This window comes from Stegostoma tigrinum, chromosome 15 (assembly GCF_030684315.1).
Source record: "Stegostoma tigrinum isolate sSteTig4 chromosome 15, sSteTig4.hap1, whole genome shotgun sequence".
Classification (NCBI taxonomy): Eukaryota; Metazoa; Chordata; class Chondrichthyes; order Orectolobiformes; family Stegostomatidae; genus Stegostoma; species Stegostoma tigrinum.
This window is the reverse complement of record NC_081368.1, coordinates 9424837-9445400: the sequence shown is the minus strand read 5'-3', so window position 1 is coordinate 9445400 and position 20564 is coordinate 9424837.

The following is a 20564-nucleotide window of genomic DNA, read 5'->3' as shown; positions in this document are numbered from 1 at the left end:
CGCAACTTTCCCCCCACAGTGATCGAGAACGCCCTTGACCGCATCTCCCGTATTTCCCGCAACACATCCCTCACACCCCGCCCCCGCCACAACCGCCCTAAGAGGATCCCCCTCGTTCTCTCATCCCACCCCACCAACCTCCGGATACAACGCATCATCCTCCGACACTTCCGCCATTTGCAATCCGACCCCACCACCCAAGACATTTTTCCATCCCCTCCCCTGTCAGCTTTCCGGAGAGACCACTCTCTCCGTGACTCCCTTGTTCGCTCCACACTGCCCTCCAACCCCACCACACCCGGCACCTTCCCCTGCAACCGCAGGAAATGCTACACTTGCCCCCACACCTCCTCCCTCACCCCTATCCCAGGCCCCAAGATGACATTCCACATTAAGCACAGGTTCACCTGTACATCTGCCAATGTGGTATACTGCATCCACTGTACCCGGTGCGGCTTCCTCTACATTGGGGAAACCAAGCGGAGGCTTGGAGACCGCTTTGCAGAACACCTCCGCTCAGTTCGCAATAAACAACTGCACCTCCCAGTCGCAAACCATTTCCACTCCCCCTCCCATTCTCTAGATGACATGTCCATCATGGGCCTCCTGCAGTGCCACAATGATGCCACCCGAAGGTTGCAGGAACAGCAATTCATATTCCGCCTGGGAACCCTGCAGCCTAATGGTATCAATGTGGACTTCACCAGTTTCAAAATCTCCCCTTCCCCTACTGTATCCGTAAACCAGCCCAGTTCGTCCGCTCCCCCCACTGCACCACACAACCAGCCCAGTTCTTCCCCCCCACCCACTGCATCCCAAAACCAGTCCAACCTGTCTCTGCCTCCCTAACCGGTTCTTCCTCTCACCCATCCCTTCCTCCCACCCCAAGCCGCACCCCCATCTACCTACTAACCTCATCCCACCTCCTTGACCTGTCTGTCTTCCCTGGACTGACCTATCCCCTCCCTACCTCCCCACCTATACTCTCTCCACCTATCTTCTTTACTCTCCATCTTCGGTTCGCCTCCCCCTCTCTCCCTATTTATTCCAGTTCCCTCTCCCCATCCCCCTCTCTGATGAAGGGTCTAGGGCCGAAACGTCAGCTTTTGTGCTCCTGAGAAGCTGCTTGGCCTGCTGTGTTCATCCAGCCTCACATTTTATTATCTTGGAATTCTCCAGCATCTGCAGTTCCCATTATCTCAGGTAGTTCAGGGTCTTCTTTGCAAGCAGAATGTAGAAGTTCTGCAAAGCGGTCGCCCAGTCGACACTTCATTTCCCCAGTGTAGAGGAGACCACATTGTGAGCAACGAATGCAGTAGATTAGCTTCTGGGAAGTGCAAGTGAAGTGTTGCTTCACCTGGAAAGTCAGAAGTCACATGACATCAGGTTATTGCTTTCGGAGCGCAGCTTCTTCGTCAGGTGACCTGACTTCACCTGGTGAAAGAGTAGTGCTCCAAAAGCTTGTGATTTCAAATAAACCTGTTAGACTGTAACCTGATGTCATGTGACTTCTGCCTTTATTTGGAAGATTAAGAAATACCCAAACTGTTTTATTTTCGAAAGAGTTTGCTTTAAGAACATTTTCAAAGCACTTCTTGACTAAAGCTAATTGCTTGGATGCATTTATTGGAAATCGCATGCCGAGGGCAGAAGTGTCCCTGTGAAAATGAAGGATAGAAAGGGCAAGATTAGGGAACCATGGATGACAGGTGAAATTGTGAAACTAATAAAGGGGAAAAAGGAAACATATAATAAGGCGACCGAAAACAGATGAAGTTTTGGAAGAATATCGGGAAAGTAGGACCAATCTGAAATAAGGAATTAAGAGGGCTACAAGGGGTCATGAAATATCTTCAGCAAACAGAGTTAAGGAAAATCCTGAAGCCTTTTAGTTTTACATATGGACCAAGAGGGTGGCTACAGAAAGGGTTGGCCCACTCAAGGACAAAGGAGGGAAGTTATGTGAGGAGTCAGAGAAAATAAGTGAAATTCTTAATGAGTACTTTGTATTGGTATTCACCAAGGAGAGGGACATGAAGGATGTTGAGATTAGGGATAGATGTTTGATTACTCTTAGTCAAGCTGGCATAAGGAGGGGGGAAGTGTCGGGTATTCCTAAAGACGTTAGGGTGGACAAGCCCCCAGGTCCGGATAGCATCTATCCCAGGTTACTGAGGGAAGCGAGAGAGGAAATGGCTGGGGCCTTAACAGATACCTTTGCAACATCTTTGAGCACGGGTGAGGTCCCAGAGGACTGGAGAATTGCTAATGTTGTCCCCTTGTTTAAGAAGGGTAGCAAGGATAATCCAGGTAATGAAAGACCTGTGAGCCTGACGTCAGTGGTGGGGAAGCTGCTGGAGAATATACTGGGGGATAGGATCTATTTACATTTTGAAGAAAATGGGCTAATTAGTGATAGGCCGCATGGTTTTGTGCAGAGAAGGTCATGTCTTACCAACTTGATAGAATTCGTTGAGGAAATGACAAAGTTGATAGATGTGAGAAGGGCTGTAGATGTTATATACATGGACTTCAGTAAGGCATTTGATAAGGTTCCCCATGGGAGGCTGATGGAGAAAGTGAAGTCGCATGGGGTTCAGGGTGTACTAGCTCGATGGATAGAGAACTGGCTGGGCGACAGGAGACAAAGAGTTGTAGTAGAAGGGAGTTTCTCAAATTGGAGACCTGTGACCAGTGGTGTTCCACAGGGATCTGTGTTGGGACCACAGTTGTTTGTGATATACATAAATGATCTGGAGGAAGGTGTAGAAGATCTAATTAGCAAATTTGCAGGTGACACTAAGATTGGTGGACTAGCAGGTAGGAAGGGGACTGTCGGAGAATGCAGCAGAATATAGATAGATTGGAGAGTTGGGCAGAGAACTGGCAGATGGAGTTCAACTCAGGCAAAAGAGAGTTGATGCATTTGGGAAGATCCAATTCAAGAGCAAACTATATGATAAATGGAAAATTCCTGGGGAAAATCGATGCATAGAGAGATCTGGGTGTTCAGGTCCATTGTACCCTGAAGGTGGCAACGCAGGTGGATAGAGTGGTCAAGAGGCCATACAACATGCTTTCCTTCATCAGATGGGATATTGAGTACAAGAGTTGGCAGGTCATGTTACAGTTGTGTAGGATTTTGGTTTGACCACATTTAGAATACTGCCTATAGTTCTGGTTGCCACATCAAAAGGATGTGGATCCTTTGGAGAGTGTGCAAAGGAGGCTCACCAGGATGTTGCCTGGTGTGGAGAGTGCTAGCTGTGAAGAGAGGTTGGGTAGATTAGGATTATTTACGTTAGAAAGACGGAGGTTGAGGGGAGACCTGATTGAGGTCTACAAAATGATGAGAGGTCTCAACAGGGTGGATAGCAAGAAGCTTTTTCCCAGAGTGAGGGAGTCAGTTACCAGGGGTCACAATTTCAAGGTGAGAGGGGAAAAGTTTAAGGGAGATATGTGTGGAAAGTTCTTTACGCAGAGGGTGGTGCGTGCCTCAAATGCGTTGCCAGCGGAAATGGTAGATGGGTATGATATTGTCGTTTAAGATGTATCTAGACAGAAATGAATGGACAGGGAGCAGAGGGACACATGCTTGGAAAATAGGCAACAGGTTTAGATAGAGGATCTGGATGTGTGCAGGCTGGAGGGCCAAAGGGCCTGTTTCTGTGCTGTAATTTTCTTTGTTCTTTGTTTATGGCTTTGTTTTGATATTGTATGGAACTCAGATGTGGTATGATGTGTTTTCCTTCAATAGGGTGTTTCACCTGATGGGGCAGTTCTTATGTTATCTCCCATGAGAGAGACAGAAAAGAAAACTGGATTTAGATATCATGGTAATAAAGGTATTTATTATGAAGAATTACTTTGTACAAATAAATGTGCAAGAAATAGAGAGTCCAGCATATCACTCTCTCCATTATTCACAATCTAATGTTCTGGAATGGTGAACTGCATTCACAATTAACACAATGACCATGAAAGGTAAGACAACAAAACAGGATTTCAAGATTAAAAGAAATTGTCAAAAGAAAGTAAACAGAAATTGTGTGGCCTGGCAGCATCTGTGGAGAGGAAGCAGAATTAATGTTTTGAGTCCAGTGACCCTTCTTCAGAACTCCAGGATTCCTTTGTTAAATATATGAACCGCATCTCAAGGCAAAATCTTGCCCTCATCTGCAGCTCTTATGTTCAGGAGACATGCCTTTAGTATCTTTCTATCTCATATGCTTTCTACACAATTGAGTGCAGGTGCTTCTTCGTAGAGTCATACAGCTGTGCAGCATGGAAACAGACCATTTGGTCCAACTCGTTCATGTTGACCAGTTATCCTAAATTAGTTTTGTTCCATTTGCCAGCATTTGGCCCATATCCCTCTAAACTCTCCCTATTTATCTACCAATCCAGCTGCCTTTTAAATGCTGTAATTGTACCGGCCTTCACCACCTCCTCTTGCAGCTCATTCCATATCCGTACAACTTCCTCCGTGAAGAAGTTGCCCATTAGGTTCCTTTTAAATCTTTCCCTCTCACCGTAAACTTAAGCCGTCTAGTTTTAGACTCCCCTACCCTGGGAAAAAGACCTTGGCTATTCACCCTATCCATGCCCTTCATGATTTTATTAACCTCTATAAGGTCACCTCTCAACTTCCAATGCTCCAAGAAAAATAGCTCCAGTCCATTCAGCCTCTCCCTACAGCTCAAACCCTCCACTCCTGGCAACATGCTGGTTAATCTTTTCTGAACACTTTCAAATTTCACAACCTACTTCCTACAGCAGGGATAATAAAGTGTGAATCCGGATGAACACAGCAGGCCAAGCAGCATCTCAGGAGCACAAAAGCTGACGTTTCGGGCCTACACCCTTCATCAGAGAGGGGGATGGGGTGAGGGTTCTGGAATAAATAGGGAGAGAGGGGGAGGCGGACCGAAGATGGAGAGAAAAGCAGATAGGTGGAGAGGAAAGTATAGGTGGGGAGGTAGGGAGGGGATAGGTCAGTCCAGGGAAGACGGACAGGTCAAGAAGGTGGGATGAGGTGGTAGGAAGGAGATGGAGGTGCGGCTTGGGGTGGGAGGAAGGGATGGGTGAGAGGAAGAACAGGTTAGGGAGGCAGAGACAGGCTGGACTGGTTTTGGGATGCAGTGGGTGGAGGGGAAGAGCTGGGCTGGTTGTGTGGTGCAGTGGGGGGAGGGGACGAACTGGGCTGGTTTTGGGATGCGGTGGGGGAAGGGGAGATTTTGAAGCTGGTGAAATCCACATTGATACCATTGGGCTTCAGGGTTCCCAAGCGGAATATAAGTTGCTGTTCCTGCAACCTTCGGGTGGCATCATTGTGGCAGTGCAGGAGGCCCATGATGGACATGTCATCTAAAGAATGGGAGGGGGAGTGGAAATGGTTTGCGACTGGGAGGTGCAGTTGTTTATTGCGAACCGCGCGGAGGTGTCCTGCAAAGCAGTCCCCAAGCCTCTCCTTGGTTTCCCCAATGCAGAGGAAGCCACACCGGGTACAATGGATGCAGTACACCACATTGGCAGATGTGCAGGTGAACCTCTGCTTAATATGGAAAGCCATCTTGGGGCCTGGGATAGGGGTGAGGGAGGAGGTGTGGGGGCAAATGTAGCATTTCCTGCGGTTGCAGGGGGAGGTGCCGGGTGTGGTGGGGTTGGAGGGCAGTGTGGAGCGAACAAGGGAGTCACGGAGAGAGTGGTCTCTCCGGAAAGCAGACAAGGGTGGGGATGGAAAAATGTCTTGGGTGGTGGGGTCGGATTGTAGATGGCGGAAGTGTCGGAGGATGATACGTCATATCCGGAGGTTGGTGAGGTGGTGTGTGAGAACGAGGGGGATCCTCTTAGGGCGGTTGTGGCGGGGGCGGGGTGTGAGGGATGTGTTGCGGGAAATGCGGGAGATAAACAACTGCACCTCCCAGTCTCAAACCATTTCCACTCCTGCTCCGATTCTTTAGACGACATGTCCATCATGGGCCTCCTGCAGTGCCACAATGATACCACCCGAAGGTTGCAGGAGCATCAACTCATATTCCGCTTGGGAACCCTGCAGCCCAATGGTATCAATGTGGACTTCACCAGCTTCAAAATCTCCCCTTCCCCCACCGCATCCCAAATCCGCCCAGTTCATCCCCTCCCCCCACTGCACCACACAACCAGCCCAGCTCTTCCCCTCCACCCACTGCATCCCAAAACCAGCCCAGCCTGTCTCTGCCTCCCTAACCTGTTCTTCCTCTCACCCATCCCTTCCTCCCACCCCAAGCCGCACCTCCATCTCCTACCTACTAACCTCATCCCACCTCCTTGACCTGTCCGTCTTCCCTGGACTGACCTATGCCCTCCCCACCTCCCCACCTATACTCTCCTCTCCACCTATCTTCTTTTCTCTCCATCTTCGGTCCACCTCGCTCTCTCTCCCTATTTATTTCAGAACCCTCATCCCATCCCCCTCTCTGAATAAGGGTGTAGGCCCGAAACGTCAGCTTTTGTGCTCCTGAGATGCTGCTTGGCCTGCTGTGTTCATCCAGATTCACACTTTAATATCTTGGATTCTCCAGCATCTGCAGTTCCCATTATCTCCTATAGCAGGGAGACCAGATTTAAACACAGAATTCCAAAAGCGGCTTCACCAATGTCCTGTATCGCCGCAACATGACATCACAAGTCATATACTCAATGCATTGACCAACAAAGTCAAGTGTACCGAATGCCTTCTTCAACATCCTGTCTACTGTGACACCACCTTCAAGGAACTATGAGCCTTACTGGATAGAAGGTTGAGAATAGTTGCGGAACACACTCAAGCATCACATAGATAGTTACCCCAGCTTCACTCAAGTCTCTGTCTAAAGGAAAGAGACAACAACATAAACATTTGGGTGTGTGGAAGGTTATTGAAAGCACGTGCTCCATTCTGAATATACACCATTGATAATGCTAAATCTCTCTCCATTTATTCCATCGATTACCATGGCAAAAGCAACATTTCAGGAGGAGGACAAATACTTTCACCTCTTACTGTTAGGGACTGGTTAGCTCCTGAATGTGTCATTATTTTAATTCCTTTACCCTCACCCCCTGATCTTCCTGCGTAAACCTAACCCACAGAGGTGAAGTCTTTGAAAAGATCAGGCCCAATCTTACTATCCAGTCCATAAGTGGGCTGTGCACTCTCATGCAGCTCTTTGACTTAGAACATAGAACATAGAACATAGAACAGTACCGCACAGAACAGGCCCTTCAGCCCACAATGTTGTGCCGACCATTGATGCTCATGTATGCACCCTCAAATTTCTGTGACCATATACATGTCCAGCAGTCTCTTAAATGACCCCAATGACCTTGCTTCCACAACTGCTGCTGGCAACGCATTCCATGCTCTCACAACTCTCTGTGTAAAGAACCTGCCTCTGACATCCCCTCTATACTTTCCACCAACCAGCTTAAAACTATGACCCCTCGTGCTAGCCATTTCCGCCCTGGGAAATAGTCTCTGGCTATCAACTCTATCTATGCCTCTCATTATCTTGTATACCTCAATTAGGTCCCCTCTCCTCCTCCTTTTCTCCAATGAAAAGAGACCGAGCTCAGTCAACCTCTCTTCATAAGATAAGCCCTCCAGTCCAGGCAGCATCCTGGTAAACCTCCTCTGAACCCTCTCCAAAGCATCCACATCTTTCCTGTAATAGGGCGCCCAGAACTGGACGCAGTATTCCAAGTGCGGTCTAACCAAAGCTTTATAGAGCTGCAACAAGATCTCACGACTCTTAAACTCAATCCCCCTGTTAATGAAAGCCAAAACACCATCTGCTTTCTTAACAACCCTGTCCACTTGGGTGGCCATTTTAAGGGATCTATGTATCTGCACACCAAGATCCCTCTGTTCCTCCACGCTGCCAAGAATCCTATCCTTAATCCTGTACTCAGCTTTCAAATTCGACCTTCCAAAATGCATCACCTCGCATTTATCCAGGTTGAACTCCATCTGCCACCTCTCAGCCCATCTCTGCATCCTGTCAATGTCCCGCTGCAGCCTACAACAGCCCTCTACACTGTCAACGACACCTCCGACCTTTGTGTCGTCTGCAAACTTGCTGACCCATCCTTCAATTCCCTCGTCCAAGTCATTAATAAAAATTACAAACAGTAGAGGCCCAAGGACAGAGCCCTGTGGAACTCCACTCACCACTGACTTCCAGGCAGAATATTTTCCTTCTACTACCACTCGCTGTCTTCTGTTGGCCAGCCAATTCTGTATCCAAGCAGCTAAGTTCCCCTGTATCCCATTCCTCCTGACCTTCTGAATGAGCCTACCATGGGGAACCTTATCAAATGCCTTACTGAAGTCCATACTGACTTCTCTTGGGATTTCCTTCACTACCTCAACTAATCCCATTAGTTCCACCTCTTTTACTACATCCTTTTTCCCAGTGCCTTTCTTAAACCACCATCACTGAATTTTTGGTCTCACATTGCAGTGAAAGGTCCTCCTTTTCACCCTCTTGGGTTTCTTTTTTTACCTGTGGTAAACTCTTCTCAGTGTGATCTACTTTTTATTTTTCATTGCAGGAGCTCCCTTTTTCTCAATTTCTATCCCTCCCAGAACAAAATTGCTGTCAGAAGGTAAACTTCAATTTGTGCACTAATGTGTATTCATCCGCCATCTCTGCAGCTCTGCTCACTGTTTGAACTTCATGTTCCTCAACTTAAGTTCTTATCACTTCTGGAAGTGAGTTTTTAAACTCCTCCAGCTGAATAATCTCTCTAAGATCGTCCTCTGCTTCTTCTATCTTGAATGCTCTCACCCATCTGTCGAAGTTGCCCTGTTTAATTCTTTCAAACTTGACATATCTGACCTGGTTCCTTCCTTATATTTCTAAACCATTATCTTTATGCTTCTGGTACTAACTCGTAGGCACTCAAAATAGGCTGTTTCACTCCTACATAGTCTCCAGACACCTCCCCTGACTGAACTGCAAACACCTGACAAGCCCTGCCTACCAACTTGGTCTGAATTAACATTACCCACACAATCTCTAGCCAATTCATCTGCCTAGTCAATTTCTCAAAGGAAATTAAAAAGGCTTCTACATATTTTTAATCAAATTTTGGTAATTTTTGGACATATTTGAATATATCCCTACCAGGCCTTTGGCTACGATAGGAATATTCATCATCTCCCTCCTCCTCACTAGACCTATCTTCTACATTCATTTCCATTCTTTTACTTCGGCTGTCCTGTTTACTTTGCCACCGAAAGGACCTTCACTGGATAATCGCTTCCTAGATTCTATTATTCATGTGAACTAATGCCAATATCTTTGATTTTAAGTAAGTTATAATTAGTAACATCTCTCTTTTTTCATTGTCTCTCTTTCTCCTTGAATACAGGCATGTGTGAATGTTTGCTATGAATCATTCCTGGGGATTTGAATACACTTATTAGCCTGACTTTGTTTTAATCCTGTCGATTGGGTCACTTTCAAATTGGATTTCGCAAACAGGGTTTGGGGAAACACACCACCGCTCATTATTGGAAATGAAAAATTTTAAAAAGTGTCCTCTGTTTTGAACAGAAGTGAGGTGATGATCAATCGATACGTTCCCTCTTGTCTCTGCCAGGTAAAACACAGGATGAACAGAGTAGTGAGAATTTCTTTGGCTGTTATCTATAGGGATTTCAAAAATACAATTAACAACAATGTGTTCAATTTCTCCCCTATCCCTATGAACAAAGCAATTCTACTCATTAAAGAACATCATTATGCTGAGATCATGAGATAGTCTTACTATCTAGGCTGAGTAATACTTGTTTTTACACAAATGTTGATAAGCTCTTCCCTCATGTCATTTGACTTTTGTTTGTAAGTCTGCTTGTAACAATAGAATGGTAAGCTCCTGTGACATTAGTTAACATTTGGCTTGGATCTCTATTTTCCCAAAAGTCTTACTTCTGGAATGAATCCTGTATATGGTGGGTAGAACAAATCTTCCTCGAGTTCCGTGCCCAAAGGCCAGTCTGACACACAGTGCCATGTAGGGCAATGAGGGAGACTGAACCCCACAGCGTTGACACCAACCTGATTCACAGAAGACATATACACAGCGAAGCCATTTGGCAGCTCCAAAGGGATCTGGCAATAGACAAGTTGCAGGCTGGAGACTTGGATGATGATGGTTAAGGCTCCAATTTCATTCTATCAGATGGTAGTCTCAGAATCACTCCCATTCACTTGCCATTGGCAAATGTTGAGGAGGATTTATGTGTTGATGTTTTTGGCCACATTGTGTAGGCACTTCCTTGGCTATCAAGCTTTGGACTGGGACTCCAACCTGAAGCTTCTAGATCCAAAGAAAAGACACCGCCACTGCAACATAAGATTTTGCAATTAAGACATCTGTCTACAAATATAAAAGCAATACAACTTGAGAGGCTAGAAATGTGAAACAAAACAGAAATTACTGGATAAACTCAGCAGGTCTGGCAGCATCTGTGGACAGAAAAGCAGAGCTAATATTTTGAATCCAGCCATCCTTTTTCAGTTCTGACAAAGGATCACTGGACTCAAAACTTTAACTCTGCTTTTATCTCTGAGCACAGATGCTGCCAGACCTTTTGAGTTTTTGCAGCAGTTTTTGTGTTTATAACTTGTAACATTAACTTTATCTGCCTCTCTCTTTCTGGACAGATCGTGCCAGATCTGCTGAGTTTCTCTATTTTTGCCTTTAAATGTAATTGCTAATTGCCTTGCTAGTAGGCCAAACTGTCATTCACATGTTTACATGTTACTGATGAAGTTAGGATAATCTTTTTAAAGAAAAGAACCTTGGTTAGAGTGCTTTTTTTGAAGCAAAAACTACAACAGATAAATCTGAAGGAGATTTAAATGTTCATTTACAGGGTGAGCCATTGGTAGGTGGTTAGTGGAAGACACACAAGACAGGAAAGTTCATTTATCATGGCCAACAGATTTCATTGCTGCCTGTTGGGAAATCAAATTTAGCTTCATCAACTTGCTGCTCGTGCACTGACTTGTGTTTTCTGGAATCTGAACACGGCCAGAGTGAAATCCCAGGAGGGCTGCAAAACATCTGAATGAGTGTCCTGGTAAAGCAGTGCAAATGATTTTGCACCAGTTCACACACTCTTAAATACTCTACCCGACAAAGGATTCTTTTGAATTGTTAAAGTTATTTAAAGTATCTTATGTTAGATAGATTGGAGATATCCATGTTGTACTCCTTGGAAAAGCCAAGGTTGGGAACAGATTTGATCGAGGTGTTCAAAAAATCATGAGGGGTATAGTTCAAGCAGACAGAGAGAAATTGCTCTCCCAGTGGAAGGGTCAAGAGCCAGAGCAGGTAGAATTAAGGTGATTGGCAAAAGAACAGTGTCAGCATGAAGAAAACCATTTTTTACGCAGTGATGGCTCAGGATGTGGAGCTCACACTGAACAGCACAGAATCGCCGAACAGAAACTGATAGACAAGTTCTATACCCATGAATAGGGCCTCAACTGTGATCTTGTGTTCATGTCGTGCTACATGTGACCCCATCACACTGCTCTATATCTGTAAATTCTTCCTGACTGCTCTGTTTTGTCACCATCAAGTTGATGGCTTGTTCTGATCTCTCTCACTATTAGTTTGTACACTTTTGGATTACTTATCTCTGGTTAGGTCCTCGAAATGTGACTTTAACACCTATCATGTTATTCTTGTCATTTAGTTGTCTTCAGCACCACCTCATTTTTAATTTTTTTGTAATTACCTCTCCGCCCCAATTAATTGGATTATAGGTCATCCCTTCGCTTGCTATTCAGCTGGTGACTCATGCCGTCTGACACTTTGATCACCTGCAGAGAGTTGTTATTCAGCTCACTGACACTTTACTCACACCATTTGTATTATCTTTTGATCTCTCTGCCAATAAATTCTGTGCCCGTGCACTTCCCTTCACTCAAACTGACAAAGGGGCAGTATTCTGAAAGTTTGTAATTTCAAATAAACCAGTTGGACTCTAATCTGGTGTTGTGTGAATTCTGGCCTTAAGTTGTTCGGCTCGTGTAAAAATTTTAAAAAGAGAAATTTCATCCATTGATTTCCTTTCATTTGGAATCATGCACATCATGACAATCGAAATGGTTTAAGGAACAGACATTGCGTGTCCTTTACAGGTATGTCCCTGTCAGGCAGGGAGGAAGCGAGAAGGTAAGGGAACCGTGGTTTACTAAAGAAATTGTATCTCTTGTTAAGCGGAAGAGGGAGGCTTATGTGACCATGAAACGAGATGGCTCAGATGTGGCAATGGAGAGTTACAGATTAGCTAGGAAGGATTTAAAGAGAGAGTTAAGAAGAGCAAGGAGGGGACATGAGCAGACATTAGCAGGTAGAATAAAGGAGAACCCTAAAGCTTTCTATAGGTATGTGAGGAGCAAGAGGATGACGAGGGTAGGAATAGGGCCAGTCAAAGACAGAAGTGGGAAGTTGTGTGTGGACCCTGTGGAGATCAAAGAGGTGCTAAACGAATATTTCTCATCTGTTTTTACTCAGGAAAAGGAGAATATTGTAGAGGAGAAGACTGAGTTATGGGCTACTAGAATTGAAAGGATTGAGTTTAGTAAGGAGGCGATGTGATCAATTCTAGAAGGTGTGAAGGTAGATAAATCCCCTGGGCCGGATGGGGTTTTTCCGAGGATTCTCTGGGAAGCTAGGGAGAAGGTGGCGGAGCCTTTGGCCTTGATCTTTCAGTCCTCATTGTCTACAGGTTTTGTATCGGAGGACTGGAGGATTGCAAATGTTGTGCCCTTGTTCAAGAAGGGCAGTAGAGATGACCTAGGTAATTATACACCTGTGAGCTTTACGTCTGTTGTAGGAAAAGTTTTGGAAAAGATTATGAGAGAGGATGTATAATCATTGAGCAAGCAACATTTTGTGACATTAAATGCCCTCAAGGCAGAGATCAATAAATTCTTGATCTCACAAGGAATCAAGGTCTACGGGGAGAGTGCAGGGAAGTGGAGTTGAAATGCCCATCAGCCATGATTTAAATAGCAGAGTGGACTCGATGGGCCAAATGGCCTTAATTCCACTCCTACATCTTATGGTCTCATGGTCTATTTTGATTGGAGATAGTCAACATGGATTCGTCAAGGGCAGGTCATGTCTCACAAACCTCATTGAGTTTTTTGAGAAGGTGACCAAGTATGTGGATGAAGGTAGGGCAGTTGACATGGTGTACATGGACTTCAGTAAAGCCTTTGATAAGGTTCCACATGGTAGGCTATTGGAGAAAATACGGAGGCATGGGATTGAGGGAGATTTAGTAGTTTGGATTAGAAACTGGCTTTCTGCAAGAAGGCAACGAGTGGTGGTTGATGGAAAATATTCAGCCTGGAGTCCGGCTACTAGTGGTGTGCCTCAAGGATCTGTTTTGGGGCCGCTGCTGTTTGTCATTTTTATAAATGACTTGGACACAGGCATGGGTGGATGGGTTGGTAAGTTTGCAGATGACACAAAAGTCGGTGGAGTGGTGGACCATGTGGAAGAATGTCGCAGGTTGCAGGGAGACTTGGATAAACTGCAGAATTGGGCTGAAAGATGGCAAATGGAGTTCAATGCAGAGAAATGTGAGGTGATTCACTTTGGGAAGAATAATAGGAAGGCAGAACACTGGGTCAATGGAAATATTCTTGGTAGTGTAGATGTGCAGAGGGATCTTGATGTCCATGTACATAGATCCCTGAAAGTTGCCACACCTAGGTTGATAGTGCTGTTAAAAAGGCTTACAGTGTGTTAGGTTTTGTTGGTCGAGGGATAGAGTTCCGGAGCCGTGATGCCATGCTGCAACTATACAAAATGCTAGTGCGGCCTCATTTGGAATATTGCATGCATTTCTGGTTGGCCCATTACAGGAAGGATGTGGAAGCATTGGAAAAGGTGCAGAGGAGATTTACCAGGATGTTGTCTGGTCTGGAGCGAAGGCCTTATGAAGAAAGGCTGGGGTCTTGGGTCTGTTCTCATTGGAGAGAAGAAGGCTAAGAGGGGATTTAATAGAGACATACAAGATGATCAGCGGATTAGATAGGGTGGACAGTGAGAGTCTTTTTCCGAGGATGATGACATCAGCTTGTACAAGGCGGCATAGCTACAAATTGAGGGGTGATAGATTTAAGACAGATGTCAGAGGCAGGTTCTTTACTCAGAGAGTGGTAAGGGCGTGGAACATCCTGCCTGCCAATGTAGTGAACTCAGCCACATTAGGGGCATTTAAACAGACCTTGGATAAGCATATGGATGATGATGGGATTGTGTAGGGGGATGGGCTTAGATTAGTTCACAGGCTGGTGCAACATCGAGGGCTGAAGGACCTGTTCTGAGCTGTATTGTTCTATGCTCTATGTTCTTGTTAAAAATGATCAGTTACGATGGGAATCATTTCAAGCATAACATACAGCTGTGAGCTGACACTCCAGTGGAGTATTGAGGGAGTTGCACTGAATGTTAAACTGAGGTCCTGTCTGTGCTCTCATTTGGACATCATAGAATCATTAATGCCCAGAAAGAGGCCATTCAGCCTTTCAAAACCATGCTGGCAATGAATTCATGGTTTATATCAAAGAATATAAAGGCAGAATTATCCAAAATGTCCAAGTCAAAACTTATCTCTCAAAGACTTCATCACTGCTTGTGGGATCTTACCATGTATAAATTGACTGTGATTCATTACCTAGCTGTAATTACAAAGAGTACACTTCAAGAGTATGGCATTGATTGTCCAAAGGTTGTGAAAGAATGAAACCAGGATAGATTTGCATTTATATAACACCTCTCATGCTGAAAGGACATCTCAAAGTGTTTTAAAGCCAATCAATTCCTGAATCAGTAAACTGCAGTTCTTATCCGTCCTTCACCTTTGCAGTATAATTTCCTTTAAGATAAGCTCACCCAAATTTGCTGGTCTCATGGTCGAGAGGTTCATTTGCCACAGATTAATGAGCTATTCTATGACTCTAGCTGGTGTTCTGCTCCAGTGACCTGAACATTTCCCTGATTCTCAGACACAAAGTTGATTCTAATCTGCATGTTTCCACATAGCGGTCAATTAAATGGCTTACATGAAAAATAACTTTGTTAGGGAACAGGTGAAAATAGGCAAATCAGTCTCTTGGTTCCTAAGTTTGGAATGGGAAGAACATGTTTAAGATCTACAACAATCCAAACTAAAGACTGAGCAGTTAGTGAGAGTGAAAATACAACAAAATTGTTATGAGTCAAGTTTGGATAACTCGAGCCTTTTGTTGAAGTTGTTAACCATTCCCACTGGCAGAGTAGGAAATCCAATGGAATGATGCTTGTGATACACCAGAATTTTGCACTGTTAACTCCACATTGACCAAAGCATTTCATTTGGAACAGAGTACAAAACCAGCCAATGACCACCCCATCAGATTATTCTTGGCCACTGGTGCAATGTTTGTATTGCCTTTGCATCAGGAATTATATACCAGGTAGACAATAGTAATTCTGGGCAGGAATGCTTTATTGACAATATTTGCACCTCCACAGTCGGTTCTAAACAGGACCAAAGATCTGTCCCTCCAGGTAACCTGGCCAGTTCTCTTAAAGGGGAAGCACCCCCAAATACGTATGTAACAATCATTACAGTGATGGAAGATGTCATCAATGGCGCTATCGAGCAGCACGTGCTCAGCAATAACCTGCTCAGCAATGCCCAGTTTGGATTCCGCCAGGGCCACCCAGCTCCTGATCTCTTTACAGCCTTGGTTCAAGCATTTCCTCAGCAATGGTAAAATACAGCGGTGGTGTTGTAAATGTTTGCTAAAATATGTAATCAGCTGTGCAAGTATCCTTGCATCGGTCAGCATTTTAAAAGTGGTCTCTTTGACAGAAACAACTCCTGTTTTCTTGGGGCAGGTCACTGATCTGAAATCCTGTTTCACTCGGTGCAGATTCTGCCAAATATCCTGCAATTTCTGTTTTCATCTGATCTCCAGCATCTACCCGGTTCTCCTTTAATACTCGTGAAGCCTGGGCTACAATAGAAAATGCTCTTAGTTTGAGTACATTAAATAGTATGGGTACGGTGTCTACTCCAAACCCAGGCTGGTTTCAGTGCTAAATTCTGTGGCTGATTTCCTGCTACTTCCTCACCCGCCCCCGACCTCACTCTGAGGCTTCGAAGTGAGGATAGTGGAGGGTAGGGCAGCTCTCTTAATATTATCCCAGTTGAGGCTCTTAACTGGCCAGTTGGTCACCACATAAAGGCCACACTTTTCCCAGGCTGCAATCTTTCAGACCATGGGGGGAGGTGGAGGATTTGGGGAGGTATGACTGGCAAAGTCAGTGCCTCCTTCATGAGCGCTTTTTGCAATCGGAACTTCCTGTAATTGCAAGTCTCCTCTACTGCTCCTCTGATACCCTACCCTCCGCGCCAATGCCTCCCCCCCTCCTGGCCTTAATACCCATTCCCCTGTTCCTTCGTAGTGGCTCAGTGGTTAGCACTGCTACCTCACAGCTCCAGGGACCTGGTTTCAAATCCAGCTTCAGGTAACTGTCTGTGTGGAGTTTGCTCATTCTCCCCATGTCTGCGTGGGTTTCCTCCGGGTGCTCCGGTTTCCTCCCACCGTCCAAAGACGTGCAAATTAGGTGGATTGGCCATGCTAAATTGCCCATAGTGTTCAGGGGTGTGTAGTTTAGGTGGGTAAAAGGGGGATGGGTTTGGGTGGGATGCTCTGAGGTTCGGTGTGGACTTGTTGGGCCAAAGGACCTGTTTCCACACTGTAGGGATTCTATGACATCTATGACATGGAACCCTCACCTCGATACTAACCCCACTGCACTGCTGAGACCTCTCAGGACTTGCCTTATGTCCCTCCCTGCTGTTCTTTTCTGGAACAGGGTTCACTACCAGCGATCATGGTGGCACTTCTGGGACCAGTGAGGTAGTGACCAATCAAATAGCAGGCAGCTGTTGGAGGTGGGAATTCCTCTCTGGGTGGAAGTGAGCCGAGAGGTCAATTTTCCTGCTCCTCTGATGCTGCCTGGCCTGCTGTGTTCCTCCAGCTCCACACTGTGTTATCTCTATCTCTCCTCAGAGCCTGAATGGTCTGTAGAGCAGCTGGCAGGAGCAGACTGCATGTCCACTGATATTTTAGGTGGTCTGGTGGGAATTGCCGTTATTTGTTAAATTCTACCATGTGACAACAGCATTGCATGTTATACAGGATCTCCAGCTTAGAAACCAGCCATTCAGCATTCCTGGTCTATGTCATTGTTTATGCTGTGCAAAAGCTTCGTCCTAACCCAGTTTATCTCATCTATCAACATTTCTCTTGAGTCCTTTCTTCTTTGTGTTCATCTACTAACCCTATATTACAATTATGGACCGTAGTTTTAAATTACTTTGTAAATATATCATGTTGGATGTGACATATCCATTGGCATGGTATGTGTCAAGTTCATTTGCTCATGCTATCTGAGCTAATGTATTGATATTGATAGGACAGGAAGCAAGTAGTTGAAATAAATGGGGCCTTTTCAGATTGGCCATCAGTGTTGAGTGGGGTACCGCAGGGTTCAGTGCTGGGACTCCAGCTTTTCACCACACACATTCACCATTTGTACAAAGGAATTGAATGCCTCGTCTCCAAATTTGCAGATGACACTGAGCTGAGTGGCAGTGTGTGCTGTGAGGAGGATGCTAAGAGGCTGCAGTGTGATTTGGACAGACTGCATGCCTGGCCAAATTCTCAGCAAATGCAATTTAATGTGAATAAATTGATGTTGTCCACTTCGGTTGCAAAAACAGGAAAGCAGATTATTATCTGAATGGTGAGATAAGAAGGTGTAGAGCTGAATGAACACAGCAGGCCAAGCAGCATCAGAGGATCAGGAAAGCTGACATTTCAGGCCTAGACCCATCTTCAAAAACGGTGGCAGTTTAGGAAAAGGTGAGATGCAACGAGACCTGGGTGTCCTGGTGGAACAGTCACTGAAGGTTGGCATGCAGGTGCGGCGGGCAGTGAGGAAAGCTAATGGCATGCTGGCCTTCATAGCGAGAGAGCTTGAGTATCAGAGTAAGGATGTCTTGGTGCAGTTATATAGGGCCTTGGTGAGGCCACACTTTGAGTATTGTGTGCAGCCTGAGAAAGGGCATTCTTGCTATTGAGGGAGTCCAGCGGATGTTCACCAGACTGATTCCCGGGATGGCAGGACTGACATATGAGGAAAGATTAGATCGACTGGTCTTGTATTCATTGGAATTTAGAAGAATGAGAGGGGAAGCATATAAAATCCTGATGGGACTGGACAGGCTTGATGCGGGAAGCATATTCCTGATGTTGGGGAAATCCAGACTAGGGATCACAATCTAAGAATAAGGGATGAGCCATTCAGGACTGAGATAAGGAAGAATTTCTTCACTCAGAGATTAGTGAACCTGTTGAATTCTCTCCCACAGGAAGATGTTGGGGCCAGTTCATTACATATAGTCAAGAGGGAGCTGCTTAATGTCCCCTGGCTAAAGGATCAAGGGGCATGGGGAGAGGGCGGGAATGAGATACTGAGATTGCATGATCAGCCAAGATTGTATTGAATGGCGATGCAGCACAAAGACCCGAGTGTCCTACTCCTGCACCTATTTTCTATGTTTCTACGTAACACCTGAGATGCCTTGGGAAGATTAACTGTCCCCGGACCTTGGTCTGTTCTTGATACACAGTGAGGAAGGATGCCAACATAGAGACTTTGGTAAGGGAAAAGCTTACCCTTGATAAATAGAATATATTCATTAAATGCTATTCACTGGCGAGCTACATAACAGACCGTAGGCTAGACTTATCAGCTAAGTACTCATTATTGTTCAGCTACACAGAACTTATCACTGAATTGTGAAATCTTAAAAACTGGTTAGGTCCTCCCAGGAATGGTCCTTTATGTCATTGTGATGGAGCTTAACTTGTGATAATTGTTAACCCTTTCAGGTACTAATTGCCTGATACAATATATTCCACAAAACCCCATGCAAAATCACAAGGATCTCTTTCAGTTCATCTCCTCAGCCTTCTCTTTTCTTGTGAAAAAAGTTCTCGGCCTTTCAGACTTTTCTGATAAGATAAAACATCTCATCTTGGTGACAGCCTTAAAATATTTATTGCCTTGCACTTCTCCTGTGCCTCAACATCCTTGACTAGAATTATTTACTGCCAGGATTTTTTGTATTGAATAGTGCAGAAGAGGTCGCGTCTATAAACACTGATATTCTGATGGCCAGCCTCTGTTTTCATCATAATGAATGAAAAGCTATGTTTATATAACACTGCTAAGGGCAGAGAATGTCTCCAGGAATTTCACAGATAACTGAACAGAGAAACAAGCCAGGAAACCGAAACGCTCAGAGGTTCAAGAGTTGGGTTTTGAGAATGTTTGTTATGCTGAAGAGTAAAGTGGAGAAGTTTGATAATGGAAGTAAACCCAACTCTTCGCCCCAGTTGAATAAAGATAATGTGACCAGTGGCGAGCCAATGGCTAATGCTCAACAAGGCAATGTAATATTTTGGACTGTGGTTATTTGACTGAAGGATCTCGCACAGATAGAAGATTGAGTAACTAGTCACATTTACTGATGTGGACGAAGACTTTAATCTTAGTGCGCTGGAGATCGGGGAACCTGTGTAGGCCAAAGAAAGCAAGTATGATGGGTGATGGGTGAATGGTGGCTAGGGGTTTCTATTGACTCTACTGCCTTGTGCATGTAGCAGCTGAATTGTTGAAATAGTGGTAGAAGATTGCCGCAGAGTTTCTGATACAGATTCCACCCCCCCGAATCCTGCCAAAACCTAAATGATTCACCTGACACAAAGAGATAGATGAGCCACGACCTTTCTAACCTCAGCTCATGGAGTTCTCACTCCATGTCCAACCCATCATTAAAACAAAATTGGATTGAAGTGTCAAATCTGTTTCTCAGCTGCAGGTAACAGACGATCCATTCATATTGCAGGGAAAATTTCCAACCCCTTGGTTGTTCTTCCCTACCCTTTCTTCCTGTTTTCTTATTAAAAGCACCAGCTGCTTACCACGGGTGCGATAACTGCTGGCTTGAATTACAGTGGAGAAACATGGAGAGGAAGTGAAGTATGAGCCTCCGCAATGGGTTCCAACAACAGCGGCAGCAGTTACAGCAGCAGATGAGGGGGCTGCTCAGTGGAAATCACATCCAACACACTACATGTGCAGGCCAAGAGGCATTTTCTCAGCTCTGCCTGGAGTATAGTGCATTGGGAAGCTATGCTGTGTTATACTGACTGCTGTTGGTCCCTGCTGTTACCAGATAGACCTCGTTGGGATATGGAGGCGGCTGTCACATTTTTGTCAGAGCCACCATAGCAGTGACGTCTTTGGCAAAGGCTGTTTGGAGCCTTCCACAGACAGAGAGGCTCAGTCTCTCTCAGTCGGTGATATGTAGTTGCATTTGGTAGCAGCAGTGAGCATGGCAGGAATCAAGTACCCAGATACTTGGTCTCTCTTTGGGAGCC